Source organism: Ambystoma mexicanum, chromosome 9, assembly GCF_040938575.1.
Source record: "Ambystoma mexicanum isolate Mex_15411 chromosome 9, UKY_AmexF1_1, whole genome shotgun sequence".
Lineage (NCBI taxonomy): Eukaryota > Metazoa > Chordata > Amphibia > Caudata > Ambystomatidae > Ambystoma > Ambystoma mexicanum.
Window position 1 is genome coordinate 1179259565 of NC_090931.1, and position 21276 is coordinate 1179280840.

The following is a 21276-nucleotide window of genomic DNA, read 5'->3' on the forward strand; positions in this document are numbered from 1 at the left end:
AGTTTTTTTTTTTTTTTTTATTAAATGGCATTGGTGGAAGAGAGACATATGTGTACAGTCACACAGGACCGTAAATCCCTAATACCACAAGTTCCTTGATATACATGCAGATCTATCTATTCAGTTAAAACACTTTGTTAAATGGATGTTATGGTCCAATTGCACTAATAAAAACCCATACAATTCAGTGAAAAAAGGTGTTAAAGGGACAAGTGGTTACAAGTAAAACCAAAAACCACAAGAAATGTGCCTGTTATGGTAAGCTAATCAACCATAACTTGCACCACCACTGTGCACAGCTAACACTAACACCCAGGACTTCAAAGATGATGTCACAAATGTAAATGGTGTGGTTATGGTTAAGTTGCTCAACTCACAGGAACAGCACTTTTTGGATGGCTTATAACTTTGCCCTTCCTGGACGAATCCTCACCAATCTCTGCAAGAACAATATTGATTGATTGATTGATTGATTTATAAAGTACTTTATATGCCCCCCTCAGAATTATTCTGTGGGGTTTGGTGCGGTTTTGTCCGGGGGGGGATTTATAGGGGGGGTCCCAAAATGTGTGGAAATCCTCATAAATGTAATGAAAGAAAAATGTTGCTTGTGCTTGCAGCCCAAACCACTGGATGGCATTTTTACAAATTTGCACTAGGAGCGGAGGCTTGGTCCCGAAATAGTGCTTTTGTAAATTTGGTGTACATCCATCCAGTCATTTTTTAAAAATGGGTAAGAAGTAGATAAAAACGAATTAGTGATATCTGTCTCTGGTCTACGGACTCATTTGCTGATTCGGAGTCCGCAGACGCCTGTGGACCAATCAAGGAGCAGCATGTTGTTCGCAGACATATTATGCACCCACTGATTGGTCAATAACAAATGTGAGGTGCATCAAAACATTTGAAACTGTCGACATGTTGGATTCCTGAACTGTGTCCATAGTCCACAGACATCGCAGTAAAATCATATTAAAAAACACAATATTTCACTTGTCAAACTAATGAAACAATCTCTGGGGAGGTGAGGGTTTATTAGGATGGGATAGGGCCATAAAAGCCCAAAATCAGGTGTTTTTTTCCTATTCTATGAAGTCTGCAAACAGTTCAGGTGTTCAGGGGTATTCCTGTGATTATGGCAAACATCTCAGAAGTTCGGGGACATCCATGCATGTTTCTGCATTACAGGGTCAGTGAAAAGCAGTTTTAGTATGGTTTATAACTTGTTCTACACTCAATGAAACTGCATGGCATTTTTCATTATCATTTTAGACCTGACCCTGAATAGTTCTGCACAGTTTGCTGTTGTTTTCCCATGAGGAAGCAAACTTAGAGTTGGGGGGTCACAAAATATTTGAAAGGCTTATACATTTAGTGCCATTTGACAAAACAGCACAAACGTTGGCAAAACGAGTATAGACTCCCATTAGAATGGTTTTGCCAAGTTTGGTGGGATTTTGTCAAGAGGGGGTAAAATTACAGGGGGGTCTCAGCATTTTTAGATTGCTTTTAACTTTGTTGTTTAACAAAATCTCAATGAACACCAGCAGACATCTGGCAGAATGACGTTTTCTGTGCATACAAAATCTGGAAGATGAAGAGCCCAAAACAATGTTTATAACAAAACTGGCTGAGCTGTGGATGTCAGCATCTTAACTGAAATTGGATTTAAAACCACTAAAATCAAAATGTTTATATTAAATGAGTGACCTACTTTTGAGTGTCACATAGTTTGCAACTGTTAAATGTCATAGTTTTGAACTTAGAATCAGCATTCTAGCTGCATGTGCAAAAATTGTGAGTTTGATTTGAATGAAGAAAAACTGGGAACAAAAGTGACATTTAGCTGAAGCCTGGCTTAATGAGACTGGATTCTGCCTGACAACTACCCCCGACAGGATTTGAAGTCGATCAGCAGCTGTGTTCCCAGGCCTGACTGCATCCTGCTGCCCCTGCCAAAAGGAGATGACGCCTCTCTGATTGAATTAGGGGAGTGGCACCTGGGGACTACAGGAAACTAAACAAAGCACTGTCCCTCGCTCAGGCAAATGTTATATTAGGGGGGTCGTAAATGGCTTCCTCTTGGAAGGAGAAGTGGGAGGGGCAGTGCCTGTGAGAGCAAGCTGAGCTTGGGCGAAGTGGATAAACCAGAAATTCCACCATGTGCTTTGGAAAACCACACCCCTTTGGGGCCAGAGCATGATTTTAAAAAGATATAAAATCCATAGTGCGGACTTGTAAACATTATATAAATAACATCATCATTCTTGTGATTTTTCTGTGCACATTTTAAGAGGTGTTAGGACCCTGTGGTATGTTCTTGGGGATAGTAGCTAAAAAAGGGTTGTTACTCCAAATGTATGCATGTTAAAAATCTGACACTTTATCATCTGAAACCCATATCCCTGGTGCAAATTTGTGTAAAATCTGGAAAGGTTTAGAGGTCGTGATCTGGATGAAAAGGGCATCATTCTGTCATAAGTGGACACGACGTCTTACAAAGACAGGGATCGGATGGTTTGGTGCTACAGAAAATATGTTAACTAGACGTATAATATTAGAAAAATGGTACATAGATAAATATGTATTTGGATCAGAAATAGATTTTTTGTACAATTTGACAAGAGGAGGATCCTCTGACCATAAACCTACCTCATCACTCTGACTCACAACCCAGTTCCCCCAATCAAGGAAGAGAGGAGGAACTGGCCAATGATAACTTGAGAGGTTTGGGCATGCAGAATTAGCCGACCCACCCACTTTTTAAACACATAAAAAGAGCCACTGGAAGCCAGATAGGACTTTCTTTTTCACTTTCTGCGGAGCATTTTGTCAGACAACTCCACATTCTGATTTCAGACTTCACATCCAGAAACTCCAAGAACTCTAGAACCCAACAGCTGAACTCCTATCAGCAGGCCTTCAAAACCTAGCAACCAAACCAAACTATTCAGACAGCCGGGTTGAGCTGTCTGATTCTGTCTAAAACCCTGTGCCAGAAACACCCAGAAAGCAGAGCTGTACCCGGAACCAGAGACCAGACCGCCGTGCAGTACCAAGAACTTTTGCGAGAACCAGAGATCCAGACCGCTGTGCAGTGCCGCTAGCAGAGCTGACCCAGAAGGTAGAATTATCCAGTGAGCAGAACCAGGCAGAGATCGTCCGTGGCGAGAGAACCGACAGGAGTCCAGTCCAACCGGTTGACCCGATCCGTGACGAAGTCGCATTCCTGTCCAAAATCTAGTGTGAGTACCCAGCCAGCACTGTGCCAAAACTAATCTCTTAGTTTAAAATAATCTAATCCAAACTATTTTAACCTATTAGAACTGCCTCCTAGAATCGTGTCATTCTGTCATCTTTAAACCTGAAAACTGTCATCTGTCATTCTGAGCTTTCAAATTTCAAATCCATAAACTACCTTTACTAAATCGACCGTATCTCCGGAACCGTTTGTGATAGAAGCGAGATTTTTTTATTTTGAAGCTGAGATTCTAAGCTTTCCAAAAAGCTCTGAATCGACTTGCTACTCCTCATACTGCCTCCGTAATTGTGCTCGACGCACGCGACTAAATTGCCGCGATTTGACATTTTGCTTAATTTCAGCCACGTGTAAATATATTTGTCCTTGCTTTCCTTTGCTGAAATTCGTTTGCAACCTGCAACCTGACAATCATCCTTAATTTAAAGTATCTCTCACTCACCCTGAACCTCCTATAGGGAATTAAAAGCAATTTGAGTATATTTTTCACTTCATCGCCACCACATTTAAAAGGATTTTGTCTGTGTTTAAAACTCCTACCTGTTTTCCTCTAAGCTTGCTAGGGGGGAACCGAATTATATTTGATTGCATTCCTGAGAACTGTGTGCTTTTCTTCCATCTCTTTACATTGCATAAAGGGGGGGGGGTGAATTGCTACCAGGGGGAAAGTGATTACATTGTTTTGGTTGAAATCATATCAAGTTTATTTTCTGTACTGCATTTCATTCATCATTGCATTGTCTTTGAAGCCATAAAAGCATTCTAAGCTACTTTATCCTCTCTATATCACTTCTAAGCCATTAAAAAGAGTGTACCACTATAACATTATCCATTGTTGATCAACATCATATTCACAAGTGTGCTATCAAATATTAATTTATGATAAAAGTGTGATATATATACATATCAATCCGACGAAGCCCGGAAGGGTGAAACGCGTAATTGTTTGTTCTCTCCTGAAACTGCTTGTCCACCGTGTCTCTAAAGCAAAATAAAGGACGTATGATGGAGATCCTCTTTTGCATCTGGTGCATTTCTATTGTGGGAGAAGAGTGCCGCCTAAAAAGCTTTGATTAGCGTTTTCTTTTTTTTGTTTTTCTTTCCTCGATATATATATATATATATACATATATATTATATATTGTTTAATTTTCAAATAAACCTTTTAATTTGCAAAACAAACCTACTTCTTGGCTCAGTGGGGTCAGGGGGATTCTAAGAGAGGGGTGTTATATAATGGTTGTCATCCAGAGTAAACAAACTGGACATAAAAATATATCAATAAGGGTTTCCCTCAGCATCCCAGACTAGGCATTGACTTAGCTGTAGTGTTGAATTGAATCCGCTTACAAAGTGGGGGCTCGTAGCTGGGGATTCTAGATTAGATCTATCACTTGTGCAGATTAATACAATGTGCCAGCTAACAGGATACATACCCGGTTAGATCACCATGCTGTGTTACGCTGTAAAGCACTCCTCAAAGGAACGCTCTAAGGAAACGGTCTGTTTTGCAAAATAAAATACAAACTTCTGTAAGTCAGGAAGGAACTCAAATTCCAGAATGACGACACTGGTAGACATCAAAAGAGCCAGAGAGCGCTTCTTACATAAGCTATTTGTGAGAGGTGAATGGACTGAGCAGGGCCAGGATGCGTGGTTGGAGGCAATCACACAACAGGTCACTGCAACTGGGTTAGATATCTGGAGAGATCAGGGTCCCTTACATGTGGCCCTGAGTGAACTATACATGGCTCCTAAAGCTAAAGATGAACACAACAAGATGGTTAGGACAGCGGCATATTTGTATCTATATATGGGAGCCATGCAGGACAAATGTGCTGAAGGCCAAGATCTGGCAAATAGGCAACAGATCGCATTAGAGAAGGCCCAATCTGACCTGGTCTCTTCTGAGCAGAGGATGCACAGAAGCCAGGAGTCAGAAAATGAGAGCAGACAGTATCTCATTAAACTCAAATAGGACATGTGTATCCTGCAACAGGAAAAGTCTGACCAGGATACCAGATTTCTGGCCTTGCAGAAGGAGTACCAAGAAGGTTTGGACTCCCTACTGCACAGCCAGAAAAAGCTGGAGCAACAATTGGATTTCAATAGGGCATGTGCTGTGCAGGTAGTCACCCTGCAAAGCCACCTAGATAGGGAAAAGGCAGAGAGCAATAAACTGATCCTGAAAGACCTGGATACCCAGGCAGAGTTTGATCAGGAGCGCCAGAAAGCTTGTGACTTTCAAAGGCAAAGAGACGACCTGGCGGAACAGATGCAGACTCTTAGTCAGGAAAGGGAAACCTTAGGCCAGGAAGTCTGCCATTTAAAAAGAAAAACTGAAGAAAATCACTTGGCCCTCCAGGGGCTGGGTGACCTCCAAAAAGAGCATCAGAACTTGTTAGAGCACATCAGCAGGGTGGAAGAGGCTCTGGCAAGAAAGGAGCAGGCCAGTAGGGATGGGACTCAGGAGGTAACCCTCCTGCAGCAAAGACTGGCCCAGTACTCCAGGACCAATCAGGAGGCACAGAGAGAGAATGAGGCTCTCTGCCAGCACAATGATAGGCTCCAGCTACAGGTAGCCATGCAGGAGAGACTGATAGAGTCTAGTAAGGCCTTAACTGAGGAACTGAAAGTGCAGGCTCTTGCATTGCAACAGGGAGCAGGGGCTGATAGAAATGAGATTCGCTGGGAAAGTGAAACGCCTGAGCATAACCTCAGGAGCCCTAGTACCAGAGGCTTTCATCTCTCCCAGTCCCTGGACTCTGCCACTCCCATGCCCCCTGGCGCACATGAGCACAGGGCCACAGGGATGGCAGATTACTACCCAGCCAAGAGTATGGGGCTCATAGGCCAGTACCACCCGGGAATGGATGGGCGGGCATCCGGGTATGGGTACCTAAGTACAGTGCAATTTAGTGGGGAACCCCAGGAGAGTAGGCCCACTAAGGGCATCCTGAAAACCTCTTCCCAGTTAGGTCAGTGGGGGGTACCCATCAAATCCTGGTAGCAAAGAGGGATCTGAAGACTCCTCTGAGCGTCACAGGACACAGGAGACCAGGTCCCCACATTCTGCCAGCTACTCCCAGGCTCGCAGAATCCGGGAAAACCTGGAAGATCAGACTGGCACCTCTCGGAGCAGTGCTTCTGAATCAGAGGATGAATGGACCAGGGTTACCCGAACAAAAAAGGCCAATAAGGTGAAAAGGGCCTTGCTTAAGGACCCCTTAAAACAGATTAAGGCAATCAGGAGTGTCATCACGCCTTATCATAAGAACGCCAAGTATTCTGTTTGGGAACACTTGGAGCTCTATGAGCAAATGATGGAGACTTTCCATTTGAAGGACAGCAGTAGCTGCATCCAGTACGTCAAATGGACATTCTCCCCTGAATACTCCAGTTTCTTTGCGGGGCTGGAGGACCAAAACTATTCAAGATGGTCCACATATAGGGCGGCCATCTTGAAACATTTTTCTGTACATAGAAATCCCCAAGAGGCTCACAAGGCAGCCTACAATTTGAAATGTGGGGAGGATCAGGCCCCACAAGAATTTGTGCAAGAATTGAAGCGTGCCTTTGCGCAGACCACCAGAAGGGTGCGCACGGACAGCAGAGAATTCATCAACACATTTTTCCATGCTCTTCCCAAGTACATAATGACCCAGCTCGTGAGAGATTTTCACGAGAAAAGATCTTTAGACTGGGTCATTGAGCAAGCCACCCGGATCTATGAGGTGCAGAAGCCCATAGAAAATAAAAGTAATGCGCAGAAAAACCCCAAAACCAACAGCACCCCTGCTGCTGCCAAGGTGGCAGAGGTAAAGGTTTCCCCCGTTTTAGATTTGGTGATGGGGGGGCCTAAAAACCTGCCTGCGCAGAATAACTCTAACACCAGAAGGCCCTCGGGCCAGTCACAGACAGGGAGTCAAAGAGGTAGTCCCACAAATGGGGTCCCTCGCTCCCCTGATTATGTAAGTCCCCGCTACAAGGGAAACCAACCCATCCTGGGTTATGTGTGGACTCCTCCAGCCCAAGGGGGGGGGGATCCAGCCAAGTGCCTAACCCCAGGAACTTCCCTCCTAACTTCCGCCAGGAGGGCAGAAATTCACCAAATCCGGGGCAGAACTTTTTCCCCAGGTATCAACCCAATTTCCAACCCCAAAACCATCCATCCTTCTTTCCCCAATTTCCTGAGCCTAGACAACCTAATCCGGGAGAGGGGAGGCCAAGGGTGGAGGGGTACCCAAATCTTCCCAACCCAGGGTATTACCAGAGAAGGGATAGCTACCCTTCCCGGGATCAGCCCAGGGGAGAAAACAGAACCCTGGATCAGCCTGAGCGGGTTTCCCAACTTGAGCGCCAGGTCCAAAACATGGCACGGGATCTGGGTCACATGCTGAGGGCGCGACAGAACCCTCAGATGAGCATGCCAGCACAGAATGCCCCAACCTCTGGGCCGGTGCTCCAGAACAATGATGGGGGCAGCACCCCCATAACCCACCGGTTCCCAGGGAGGAGGCACAAGGGGAAGGGGGTTGTAAAGCCTTGGAGGAAGCTTCCTTCCCAACTTGCAAACAGCCCTTGAAAACCAGGAACCGGAAAAAAAAACTCCTACCCCTGAAAGTCTGCCACCCAAGGAACAAAGGGGAGGTAGGAGAAACAAAGTACCCAAACAGACCCATTTTGTGGAGGAGGTACAGGTCTTCCAATTTGAGGGAGAGGGATCCTCAGAGGATCCTGGGAAAAGTATTATCTCCTTCAGAGATGGGGGAACTCCTCCGAAGGAAAAATGGGTCCCAAGAGATTTCAATCTAGACTGGGTAGATGCGGGGATTGAGCTGTCGCCGCCCATCATCCTATCCCAGAACCAACAAAACCAAAAACCCCTGGTTCAAACCCATCCTGGTGACTGCCTCCCAAAAGGCAGTGGCGGCCCAGAACCGGAACCAGGCGAATCTAAAACCGAATCAATAGATTGGGTAGATGTGGGGATTGAGCTGTCGCCGCCCATCATTCTATCCCAGAACCAACAATACCAAAATCCCATGGTTCAAACCCATCCTGATGACTGCCTCCAAAAAGGGGGGGTGGCGGCCCAGAACCCGAAACCATTTCCAGTTGCCAACTTTTTCTTTCAGATTCCCCAGGCTCGTCACAGAATTCTGCCCAAATCTCTTCTCTCTTAATGTCAAAAACCAGAAAGGTAGCCCACCAGTTGTCCAAAAATGTGCATTGTCTGTGCCCCCTTGAGGAGAAGGAGGGAAGATACTATGCCCCGGTACAAGTACAGGGGCAGGGTACAATTTTGGCACTGGTGGACACTGGATCCCAAGCTACCCTTCTGTCCAAAAGGGCCTTTGTTTAACTAAATGCAGGCAGGGGGGAGAATTACTGTATTCCTCTCACCTCTCTTCCTGGACAACTGCAGAACTTTGACGGGAAGGAAATTCCTGTCGAGGGGACTGCAGATTTGGACATCGAAATTGGGCGACACAAGGTGAAACACCCGGTCATAGTAGTGACTCCAGAGGGCACCCCTTGTTTACTAGGGAATGACCTCCTGAGAAGGTTGTCACCCCTAATAGATTGTGTAAACAAGGTCCTCTGGACCCAGACTAGCCGACCAATAAAATTAAAACAGAGTGTCAACCATGTTAGTTTAAATGGCACCTGCCACATGGTTGAACAAAAATCTGACCAAGTAGAATTTCACTTCCAGAACAACCAAATTCCAGACGTGACAGTAATAGCAGTAGGACAACAGACTGGTGATGGGGGATCCTCTCTATTTCTGAAAATTAACCTTCCTTCCAGTTTAAGGTGGTATTCCACACTGGAAGGAAACACTCTGAAATTATTTACCAATCCACAATCAGACACTCCCACTCCTATAGTCCAGAAAGATGTGAAATCAGCTGAGAGCCTGGCTATTATTCAGCAAATTGGACAGCAGTTGTTCATCCCTGTTCAGTTAAATGATGGGAAGGACTCTGTTCTCGCCCAAGTGTGTGTGAACAACAGTAAGAGCTTCATCAGCAAAGCCATGTTCCGCCAACTCCCAAAAGATCCAGCCATTCCCACATTCAAACTGATAGACAAATGGGAAATGGACCTGGAAGCACCCAATTCCAAACATCTCCTGCCAAGCAGGTGTATGCTCAAAATCTCCATTGGCAACATGAGCATAGTCCATAATTGTTGGGTCGTGCGAGACGTCACTGCCGCCTTTTACTTCGGCAGTGACATTCTCAATCGCTTTGCCATTAATTTGGACATAATAAACTTCAAAGCTTGGTACCGATTAGCGGATAATCCCATGGGCTTTGATGATTCAGAAAAAGTATTTAGGTTAGCTCAATTGCTACCTTATGCAGTTGAAATTCAGATTAAAGAGGAAGTCACCATCCCAGAAAGGACCCGACAATTCTCCCTGGAAGTGAAAGTTAAAAGACGACAAAAATTGAAAAACCCTGATGCTTATATTCACATAAATGCTTCTCTCCAACAACAAGGGTTAGGGGTAAACCCAACACCATTAGTCAACATAGAACATGACACCATTCCAATAGAGGTGGATAACAGCGACTTACAGAGTATTACTCTAGCCGCAGGCACCATCATTGGAACGGCGGTTGATGACCGACATTTCTCCATTGATTTAGGAAATGAACTGTTAGGACAAATCCCCAAGGACTGTTTAGACAGTGACAGTGATGACAATACAACACCAGACAGGATTTTCACCCGGCATGGGGGAAACTTCCTGGTGTACACTTCTTGCCCTTGTGGTAAGGAAGATGTGACTTGTGACTTCAGGAGGGATGAGGTGATTTTCCAGGTCCATGAGGGCTGCCTTTGCCACCTGAAGCCTCCAGTCTAAATCAGCACTCTGACCAGGGACTTCCCCACCCAGCTGGAGGAGGCTGCTGAGATAGCTAAACCAGAAGTCTTTCCAGGCTTCAGGCAGATGGTGGAAGAGAGAGTCAACCTAGCTGATGCCTGCGTGATTCTGGAACAGAAGCAAAAGTTGAAACACGTTTTCTTGGATTTCCAAGATCTCTTTGCGGTAGACTGATATGACTGTGGTCGCACCGACACCCACACAACAACAATTCCCACGGACCCTGGCATGACTCCAGTGTTTGTGAAGCAATATTGTTTGCCTCTCGCATCCATGGAGTCCCTTACTGAAATAATTAAGAACCTTGAGTCCCGGGGAATAATCTGTCCAGTACACAGCACCTTCAATAATCCAGAGCTGGGAATATTGAAGCCAAACGGCCAGTGGAGACTCTGTGCTGACCTTAGGGAGCTCAACAAACGGGTCCATACTTCCCGATGGCCTCTGCCCTACATTGACCAAAGGCTGGCCCAGTTCAGGGGTCGCAGGTATTCACTGCAATAGACCTGACCAATGGATACTGGACCGTGCCAGTCAGTAGGGAGAACCAATACAAACTGGCTTTTACCTTTGGGGGCCAGCAGTACACATGGACCCAGACTCCCTTCGGATACCTCAACTCCGGCAATGAATTCAACATTTTCCTACATAAGGCCATGCCCGACCTGGGTGCGAGGGGTAACGTGGCTTATGTAGATGATGTCCTCATCAAAGTTCATCTGTGGAGGAACAGATAGCGGAGATCTGTTATGTTCTGACGCAGTTAAGGGCCACCGGAGCCAAACTTTACTTTCAGAAAGCACAGTGGTATAGAACCTGTGTTAATTTCTTGGGGCATGAGATGACTCCTCAGGGTCTCTGTCCCCAGGAAAATAAAGTGGAAGCACTTCAGAAACTGAAAGACCCCACCACTCTGCGGGAACTAAGGAGCCTCCGTGGACTGACTAATTACAGCAGAAGGTTCATTGAGGGCTACACAGAGATCACCAGACCCTTGATTCTTCTCTTGAAGTGGGGGGTCAAGTGGGAATGGGGTCCAGAACAATCCGAGGCAGTAAGACAACTCAAAAGAAGCCTCTCAGAAGCGCCTTGCCTAGCTTACCCTGTCAGAAAGAAGGAGTTCTTCCTGGAGACAGGGTTCTCTAATACGTGCTTGACGGCAGTATTATACCAAAAGCATGACAAGGTCAATAAAGTAATCTCCTATGTGAGCAAAACTTTATCCTCTGTGGAGGAAAAAGTAAACGACTGTGAAACGGCACTCCTGGCAACGGTTTGGGCATTGAAGAATTACCGCCCTTTCATCCATGGTAACACATCATAGTGGAGACTCCACACCAGCCTCTGCAATATCTCCAAAGTGACAGAATCCTGGCCGGAAATGGGAGTATTCCTGAATTACTTCCTGGATTCTGGTAATGCAAGGCTTTCCTGTGGAGGTCAGATATGGCCAAAACAAGAAGAGTCCCCTCGCGCAAGGTCTGGCTGACTTGCATGATTGTGCCAGAGAAAACTGTCTCGAGGACGAAAGTCTAAAACTCAAGGACAACTTGGAGGCATACCTTAATTCCCCACACAAAGTCTTTGAAGAAGAAAAGTGTGAGGGAATGCCCACTGTGTATGTGGATGGATGCTCTTACCATGTTGACAACAACGGGGAAAAAGAACTGGTGGCCGGCGTAGGGAATGCATGGGTGAATGAGTCCCCAGAACCCTCCGCTGGATACAAAATTGGTCCCCGAAGTAGTCAGGTGGCAGAATTGATGGCTGTGCATCAAGCCATCCTCACTGCTGTCCAACATCAACTCCACAAACTGGTCATAATCACAGATTCTGATTATGTACAGAACGGGTTCGTGGAGCACCTGGTTAACTGGAAAACCAGAGGCATGCTATGTGCTAATAACAAACCTTTGAAACATGGGAAGTTAATTCAAAACATTGATGATCTGGTCACCTCGAATGGGATGACCATCTACTGGAAGAAGATCAAGGGTCATTCCAAAGAAGAGGGACCAGACAAAACTGGAAATGACTTAGCTGATCAGGTGGCCAAAACCGGGGCCATCCAAGGGGATCTAAGAGAAATAGAGTCCCTGTTGGGGGAAATCCAGGTCACTGCTATCACTAGGTCCCAGACAAATGCTCACAATGATCTTTCAGCCGCACAATGGAGTAAGGAGACCCCTGATGCTGATTTGATTACAGCTCAGAAGGGGGATCCAATAATTGGTAAGTTTTACCAACACATTGAGGACCCTGAGAACTTTCCCCTGACGGATACCGATTACATTGGGAAGGAGGACCTTAGAGTGTTGATGAAATGTCCAAAGATGTTCCGGATCCAAAACGGTTTGTTGGTAATGATCAGTGGGTGGTCCCTACCTCATTCCGAAACCTGATGTTAAGTCACGCCCATGATGCGGCCACGGCCGGTCATAGGGGGATTCACACAACCCTTGAGATATTAAGAGAGGTTGTATACTGGCCACACATGGGGCAGGACCTCGACCAATACTTGAAGGGGTGTCTGGTGTGTGCACAATTTCAGCCATCATCCCTCACACACTGTGCACCTCTCCAAAAGAGGGGGATGACACTGCCATGGTCAGATTTGCAAATCGACTTTGTAGGCCCTGTCATTCGCTCGTCTAGAGGAAACAAGTACATGTTGACCGTCACATGCTTGTTTACCAAGTGGGTGGAATGTCTCCCGGCCCCAAACTGCAAGGCAGAAACAGCAGCTGCCCTGATGATTAACCACATTTTTTCCCATTTTGGTCTACCTCAAAGGATTGAGTCAGACAGAGGTAGCCACTTCACCAGTGAAGTAATGACAAAGATGTGGGAGATACTGGGGGTTAAAAGGAAGCTAAACATTGCTTACAGGCTAGCTTCTTCTGGAGCAGTAGAGAGATACAACCAAACCATTGTGAGCATCTTAAAAAAGTTTGTGGCAGATTCTGGGTCAAGTTGGGATATCCCACTACCTCTGGTCCTAATGGCTATCAGATCTACCCCTTCATCTGCAACTAAAATGTCACCATTTGAGTTGTTGACCGGACGCAAGATGGTGCTTCCCCAGAATTTGCTCTACAGGACCCAAGAGCAGACGTTAATAAATGCCTCCACAACTCATGAGTATATGGAGAATTTAAGGAAACACCTTCAGCATGCTTTTGCCTATGCTCAGCGGAATCTAGAAAGATCAGCTGATAGAATGAAAACCCACTACTACCTGAAGACCACCAGGAAGGAATATAATGTGGGAGACCGGCTTTATCTATACAATTTCCAAAGGAACCAGGCCAAACAGTGAAACCTTTTGCCTACATGGAATGGACCGTTTGAAATCATAGACACGGTCTCCCCAGAAGCGTATAAGATCCGCATCCCCAAAGGTAGTCTGGCGGAAGGGGAAGACAAGTAGGTACATATAAATCAGCTAAAGTGTTGCCATCCCAGGCACACTCTGCAGCAACTGGAGGGGTCCTCTGCAATACCAGAGGGAACCGCTCCAGATTAATTCAGTTCCACCCTAAAATATCCCACATATAGTCTCTAAAATATTATGATTCTTGTATGCAACTGTCTTTATTATATCTTGTTTTTCAAAATAAGAATGCTATGTCTCTTGATTTATAAAATGTACATGCCGCCCCACTAGATCAATAGTGGGGGAGAAATGTCTACGAATAGGTATTGCCGCTTTTGCTTTCTCATCCTAGGAGAGATGAAACAATGGAGACTGACCAAGGAGGACGACAGGGGACCGGGAGCAAAGATCCGAGGGGCCCGGGGTACTGCCCAATATTCCCATCAGGACCGGCGAGGAGAACCGATCGATCCAACCGGATGGAGGAAAAGATGCTGAACTGTGCCATCTACGGAATTGGAAGAAGATGATGCGGACATACCAGTGCGTGGATCAAAACATCCTTTGCACCCGACTCCTCCTCGACTCGAATCAAAGTGCAGTCGAGCGGGGGGGCTTGTTGGGTGTCCTGACCCACGTTTGGACTATCAAGCTGCAACATTTGTGCTGTGGGCTTAGAAAATCCAAGATGGCGGAAAAGCCCACAGTTACGCCAGAATCCAGGAAAACCGCGCAGTTTGTGCGCACACCAAAATGGTTGCCTAACCTGCCACCCACCAGTACAAGCATGATGGGCCAGGAGTGCCATGAGTGAAATGTGTGCCAAAGGAAAAACAGCAGTGCCGGTTGGCTAAAAAAGCGCTTTGAAATCACCTTTGTTTCTCTGAAATGCAAGCTAAAAATGCCTATTTTAAACATCACAAGATATTCAAAAATCTCAATGAACACCAGCAGACATCTGGCAGAATGACGTTTTCTGTGCATACAAAATCTGGAAGATGAAGAGCCCAAAACAATGTTTATAACAAAACTGGCTGAGCTGTGGATGTCAGCAGCTTAACTGAAATTGGATTTAAAAACACTAAAATCGAAATGTTTATATTAATTGAGTGACCTACTTTTGAGTGTCACATAGTTTGCAACTGTTAAATGTCATAGTTTTGAACTTAGAATCAGCATTCTAGCTGCATGTGCAAAAATTGTGAGTTTGATTTGAATGAAGAAAAACTGGGAACAAAAGTGACATTTAGCTGAAGCCTGGCTTAATGAGACTGGATTCTGCCTGACAACTACCCCCGACAGGATTTGAAGTCGATCAGCAGCTGTGTTCCCAGGCCTGGCTGCATCCTGCTGCCCCTGCCAAAAGGAGATGACGCCTCTCTGATTGAATTGGGGGAGTGGCACCTGGGGACTACAGGAAACTAAACAAAGCACTGTCCCTGACTCAGGCAAATGTTATATTAGGGGGGTCGTAAATGGCTTCCTCTTGGAAGGAGAAGTGGGAGGGGCAGTGCCTATGAGAGCAAGCTGAGCTTGGGGGAAGTGGATAAACCAGAAATTCCACCATGTGTTTTGGAAAACCACACCCCTTTGGGGCCAGAGCATGATTTTAAAAAGGTGGATAATCCATAGTGCGGACTTGTAAACATTATATAAATAACATCATCATTCTTGTGATTTTTCTGTGCACATTTTAAGAGGTGTTAGGACCCTGTGGTATGTTCTTGGGGATAGAAGCTAAAAAAGAGTTGTTACTCCAAATGTATGCATGTTAAAAATCTGACACTTTATCATCTGAAACCCATATCCCTGGTGCACATTTGTGTAAAATCTGGAAAGGTTTAGAGGTCATGATCTGGATGAAAAGGGCAGAATTCTGTCATAAGTGGACACAACGTCTTACAAAGACAGGGATCGGATGGTTTGGTGCTACAGAAAATATGTTAACTGGACGTATAATATTAGAAAAATGGTACATAGATAAATATGTATTTGGATCAGAAATAGATTTGTGTGCAATTTGACAAGGAGAGGATCCTCTGACCATAAACCTACCTCATCACTCTGACTCCCAACCCAGTTCACCCAATCAATGAAGAGAGGAGGAACTGGCCAATGATAAGTTGAGAGGGTTGGGTATGCAGAATTAGCTGACCCACCCACTTTTTAAACACATAAAAAGAGCCACTGGAAGCCAGATAGGACTTTCTTTTTCACTTTCTGCGGAGCATTTTGTCAGACAACTCTACATCCTGATTTCAGACTTCACATACAGAAACTGCAAGAACTCTAGAACCCAACAGCTGAACTCCTATCAGCAGGCCTTCAAAACCTAGCGACCAAACCAAACTATTCAGACAGCCGGGCTGAGCTGTCTGATTCTGGCTAAAACCCTGTGCCAGAAACACCCAGAAAGCAGAGCTGTACTCGGAACCAGAGACCAGACCACCGTGCAGTGCCAAGAACATTTGCCAGAACCAGAGATCCAGACCGCTGTGCAGTGCCGCTAGCAGAGCTGACCCAGAAGGTAGAATTATCCAGTGAGCAGAACCAGGCAGAGATCGTCCGTGGCGAGAGAACCACCAGTAGTCCAGTCCAACCGGTTGACCTGATCCGTGACGAAGTCGCATTCCTGTCCAAAATCTAGTGTGAGTACCCAGCTAGCACTGTGCCAAAACCAATCTCTTAGTTTAAAATAATCTAATCCAAACTATTTTAACCTATTTGAAATGCCTCCTAGAATCGTGTCATTCTGTAATCTTTAAACCTGAAAACTGTCATCTGTCACTCTGAGCTTTCAAATTTCAAATCCGAAAAACTACCTTTACTAAATCGGCCGTATCTCCGGAACCGTTTGTGATAGAAGCTAGATTTTTTTTATTTTGAAGCTGAGATTCTAAGCTTTCCAAAAAGCTCTGAATCGACTTGCTACTCCTCATACTGCCTCCGTAATTGTGCTCGACGCACGCGACTAAATTGCCGCGATTTGACATTTTGCTTAATTTCAGCCACGTGTAAATATATTTGTCCTTGCTTTCCTTTGCTGAAATTCGTTTGCAACCTGCAACCTGACAATCATCCTGAATTAATTTAAAGTATCTCTCACTCACCCTGAACCTCCTATAGGGAATTAAAAACAATTTGAGTATAATTTTCACTTCATCGCCACCACATTTAAAAGGTTTTGTCTGTGTTTAAAACTCCTACCTGTTTTCCTCTAAGCTTGCTAGGGGGGAACCGAATTATATTTGATTGCATTCCTGAGAACTGTGTGCTTCCCTTCCATCTCTTTACATTGCATAAAGGGGGGAGAGGGGGTGAATTGCTACCAGGGGGAAAAAGTGATTACATTGTTTTGGTTGAAATCATATAAAGTTTATTTTCTCTACTGCATTTCATTCAGCATTGCATTGTCTTTGAAGCCATAAAAGCATTCTCAGCTACTTTATCCTCTCTAAATCACTTCTAAGCCATTAAAACGAGTGTACCAATATAACATTATCCATTGTTGATAAACATCATATTCACAAGTGTAATATCAAATATTAATTTATTATATATATATATATATATTGTTCAATTTTCAAATAAACCGTTTAATTTGCAAAACAAACCTACTTCTTGGCTCAGTGGTGTCAGGGTGATTCTAAGAGAGGGGTGTTATATAAGGGTTGTCATCCAGAGTAAACGAACTGGACACAAAAATATTTCAATAAGGGTTTCCCTCAGCATCCCAGACTAGGCATTGACTTAGCTGTAGTGTTGAATTGAATCCGCTTAAGCTCTAGTCTATTGATTGGAATATTTTTGAGAGTGAGATGACAATTACATTTGAGAGAAGAGCTTTGATATACCTGAATTCATGACATGGTATGACAAATGTCATGCAAAAATGAATTATAGAGCCTCTTTCCAACTCTTTTAGTCCTAAACTGATAGTGAGGGCATTTCCAATGCCACAATTTTACAACAATGGTCCAACCCACTCTGCCGGACACACCTTGGATGCTCTCATCTCTCTCCAACCCTCTCACTACCCCTCTCTGCCAGTCTGACCACTCTCTCCTCTCTTCCCACCTTGACCACCCCTGTCCCCTGATTCCTTCACCCAGACTACCAATCTCCTTCTCCGTCATTCAACCGTTGAAGTGTGTGTCAGTTGCTGCATTTGCCTCTTCTTTCATCCTTCTTCAACCCCATTCATTATGCTCTCCTTCTGACTCTCTTCTACCTAACCTCCATCTCTCCATCTCTAACACCTTGCACATCCTTGCCCCCATCATGAGGATCCGCATGAAGCTGCCACCAAATGCAACTCTTGTTATGACTATGACTTTGCTGCTTTGAAACGCAAGTGCAAAGCTGTTGAGCGGAAGTGGCAGGCATCTAGTTCATCCTCTGACAAACTGGCCTGCCGCCTATTTCAAAGGCAATACCGTCTCTAAATCTGCTCCAAGAAGAAGGCTCATGTCCAAGCCCGCATCTCTGGAGCCACCAGTAACACAGCTGAACTCTTTACAATCTGCAAGGAACCGCAGTCTCCTCCTCTTTTCCTCCCTCCCAGGGCCTCTGCTCTGCACTGGCCGCCCACTATGTGTCCAAAAGTATGGACATGCTGTTGTCTCTGTCATCTGCTCCCCCATCCTCATTCTCTTGCCTCTCTTGGCCCTTCTCTGCCTAATACTATCATCTTTCTCTCCCATTGCACCAGATATGATCTCTAGAGTTGTCTGCTTTATGAAAGTCTCCTCTAAACAGGTCCTCTCCTGCTCCTCTAGAACCATCAAGGACAAAATATCCTCTCTCGATCCAGCCTTGGCTGACCTCTGCAACCACTAATTTGCCACTGGCTCCTTCCCTCAACCCCTTAAGCACTCTCTTGTGCAACCCCTCCTAAAAAGGTCATCGGCTGACCCTTCTTGCCTGGATAACTATCGCCCTATCTCTATCACCCATTTGTTCAGCAAAGTCATGGAGAAGCTCATTTTCCCCCAAACTGACCCTCCACACCGAAATGGCTGGCTGCCTCCATGACCACCAGTCCATATTCAGGGCAGGCATGAAAACTGCTCTACTGAACACCCATGAAGTTCGAATCTCAACCTGGACTCTAATACTCCCTCTGTTCTCATCCTCATTGATCTTTCTTCTGCTTTTGACATAGTCAACCATTCCATCCTCATAAACCATTTCCCTGATTCCCTAGGCATCACAGATTAGGCACTGACGTGGCTGTCCTTCTTCCTTTCAAACAGATCTTCCCAAGTGCAAATGGGTCCTTTTCTCTCTTCCACCTCACTATCTACCTCTGGCGTCCCTCAAGGTTCCATCCTATCAACATCTACCTGGCCTTTCTGACCCACCTTATCTCCAGTTTCTCCCCTAATTTCCAGTGTTATGCAGATGACACACAGCTCTCATTCAAGCTGCCTTCCTCTATCTCCACCTCTTCCCTCATGCCTGACTGTCAGACTGCTATTCAGGCATGAGGCTCTGACAATTATCTCTGCCTTAATGTCAGTAAGATATAGATCCTTCTCATTGGGTGCCTGATCCTTGTTCCCCCCCACTCCTGGCCAGACTCCCTGGGTCCTCTCCCCTTCACCATGTGTGAGGCAAAAATCATTGGAATCATTTTTGACCCCTGTCTCTCTTTCTCTCCACACACCATGAAGATTGTCAAGAAGTCACATTTTCAGTTGCATCTCCTCGGGGGCATCCTACCTTCCCTCACCTTCCCCAGAAGCTCAACATCTTGTGAGCTCTGGTTATCTCTAGGCTAGACTGCTGCAACAGCCTCTTCCTCAACCCTCCACTTTCTTCCCTTTGTCCCCTTCAACTAATCCAGGATAGGACTGCAAGACTTATCCTTGGCCTCAAGCCAAGGGTTTGAATCTTTCCAGCCCCAAAATCTCTCCACCAGCTCCCGGTGACTGCATGAGTCAAATTCAAGAGCCTTTGTATCATCTACAAGGCTGTCTGGGGCCTGCAACTCCTTTACATCCAGCATTCTCTCATTAAATACCTCCTGGCCTGAGTGCTTCTTTCTTCACGCTTCAACTCTCTGCAGGTCAAATGTTTCTCCGAGCAGAGAGTGAGAGGAAGATATCTTTCTTCGGCTGGCTCCTCCCTCTGGAACAGGCTCCCTCCCCCCTCAGACTTGTGTCACTTTCCTTTTCTCTTCTTCCTTCTCTATCCTCCTCCCCAGCTAACTATCCATCTGCCGCTGCGACTGGGGCCTGGTCCCTTCAGAGTCATACAGGGGCCAGACCACCCCCTACCAGTTCCCCAGCATCCTTTGCCAACACTTTCCCTCAGGCTCCCTTTCCCAGACTTGCCCAACTTGGTCCGCTCTGTCCACTGTACTCAACCTCCCTCCATCTCCTTCTTCCCCTGCCCTTGCCGCCTTGGCCTGCCCAGCACTTTCCTGCCCTCACCCTTGGGCGTACTCCACTCCTGAGCTTCTTTGACTACCCCATCCCCCTTGCGCATACCACCTTCCTTGTCATGCACTTGCACGGTAGGATTGTCACTAGCCATTTTTGTTGTTCTACTTTTTTGATTCCCAAGATGTGTGCAGCAACTCCCTACGCATAGGCAAACAATTATGTATTGTATTTACAGTGTACTCAATATCTAAAAATAATGGCACCAATCCAAAATGTATTGTGTTATGTGTTTTATTTCTTGTCTTTTTACTTCTGTTAACTGATATGGTTTGATTCACAGAAACATTTTTATAACGGTACAATCCAATCAAAAATGATCTGTGACGAAGGCCCATTGACAATCACAATCCAATGTTTCATCAAGCAACATTTACATTTTTGCAAACCGCTGTCCAGCTCGAAAAATAATGTTAACACACATGGCAGATTGAGCGGACCTTGATAAAAGCTCTATTCTTTGGTTTGCATAAGATGCCAGAATCGACACCTGTCCCTAGTGGAGGTGTTTTCTGCCCAGAAGACACTCAAATGAGTGATAAGATATCGAGATGTTAGGACCACTAACTTCCTTGGTGGAAGGCATGCTACCTTGCTAGGGAATAAACCACCAAACACAGTGCAATCCTGTGGCCAGGAATGAAGGCTAATCCAGTATATGCTTATATGTTTCTGCAGGAACATCTTCGGAGTATGTTCATAATGTGCTGGAGAATAGCTAGAGAAACAGAGTCCCCACAATGAACGGCTCTTCTCTTATTGTTATGTCAATCTCGTATGGCTGCTACCATAGTACACTCCTCCATTATTAGCTTTTTGGGAGGAAATGTTACCTTAGCTATCACGTAGCATGTTTGTAATTACATACCAAATTCTGGCAGAAGCCGATATTGAACAAACTGTTTTGGAACATTATCCTGCATTTAGATCTACATCTTTTTTGGGGCTGCTAAACGTGCAGACAGCTTTACCTTCAATCAAGAATGTGTATTGCCTTATAACTACAACACCTTTGTGAGGTATTGCCATCTGCAAAAAGGGTGCAAAGCCCTAGCTTTTTAAATTTGTTTTAATGCATAAACTGATGCAGGTAATTGCCTCCCTGAAAGGGTAATCTGCTGTTCTGATTACCCTTTCATAAACTCCATGACAAAAGCATAATGTGTATCTGTGTCCTGCTGCATTAGTATCCTGCTTTGCCGTGCCTGCTCTACTCGTGGCACAGCGCAGGTTCAGAGGTCACAAATGTCGATATGATAGCTGCAGTGACAGCCAAGTTTCTGCCGCGCATGTG

General features: G+C 45.3%; 1 protein-coding gene across 3 annotated transcripts in view; it reads left to right on the forward strand.

The window, feature by feature from the left end:
- LRP1B (LDL receptor related protein 1B) overlaps positions 1-21276 on the forward strand; it is a 4835697-nt gene that overhangs the window by 2198686 nt on the left and 2615735 nt on the right. The gene's annotated exons all lie outside the window — the stretch shown is intronic.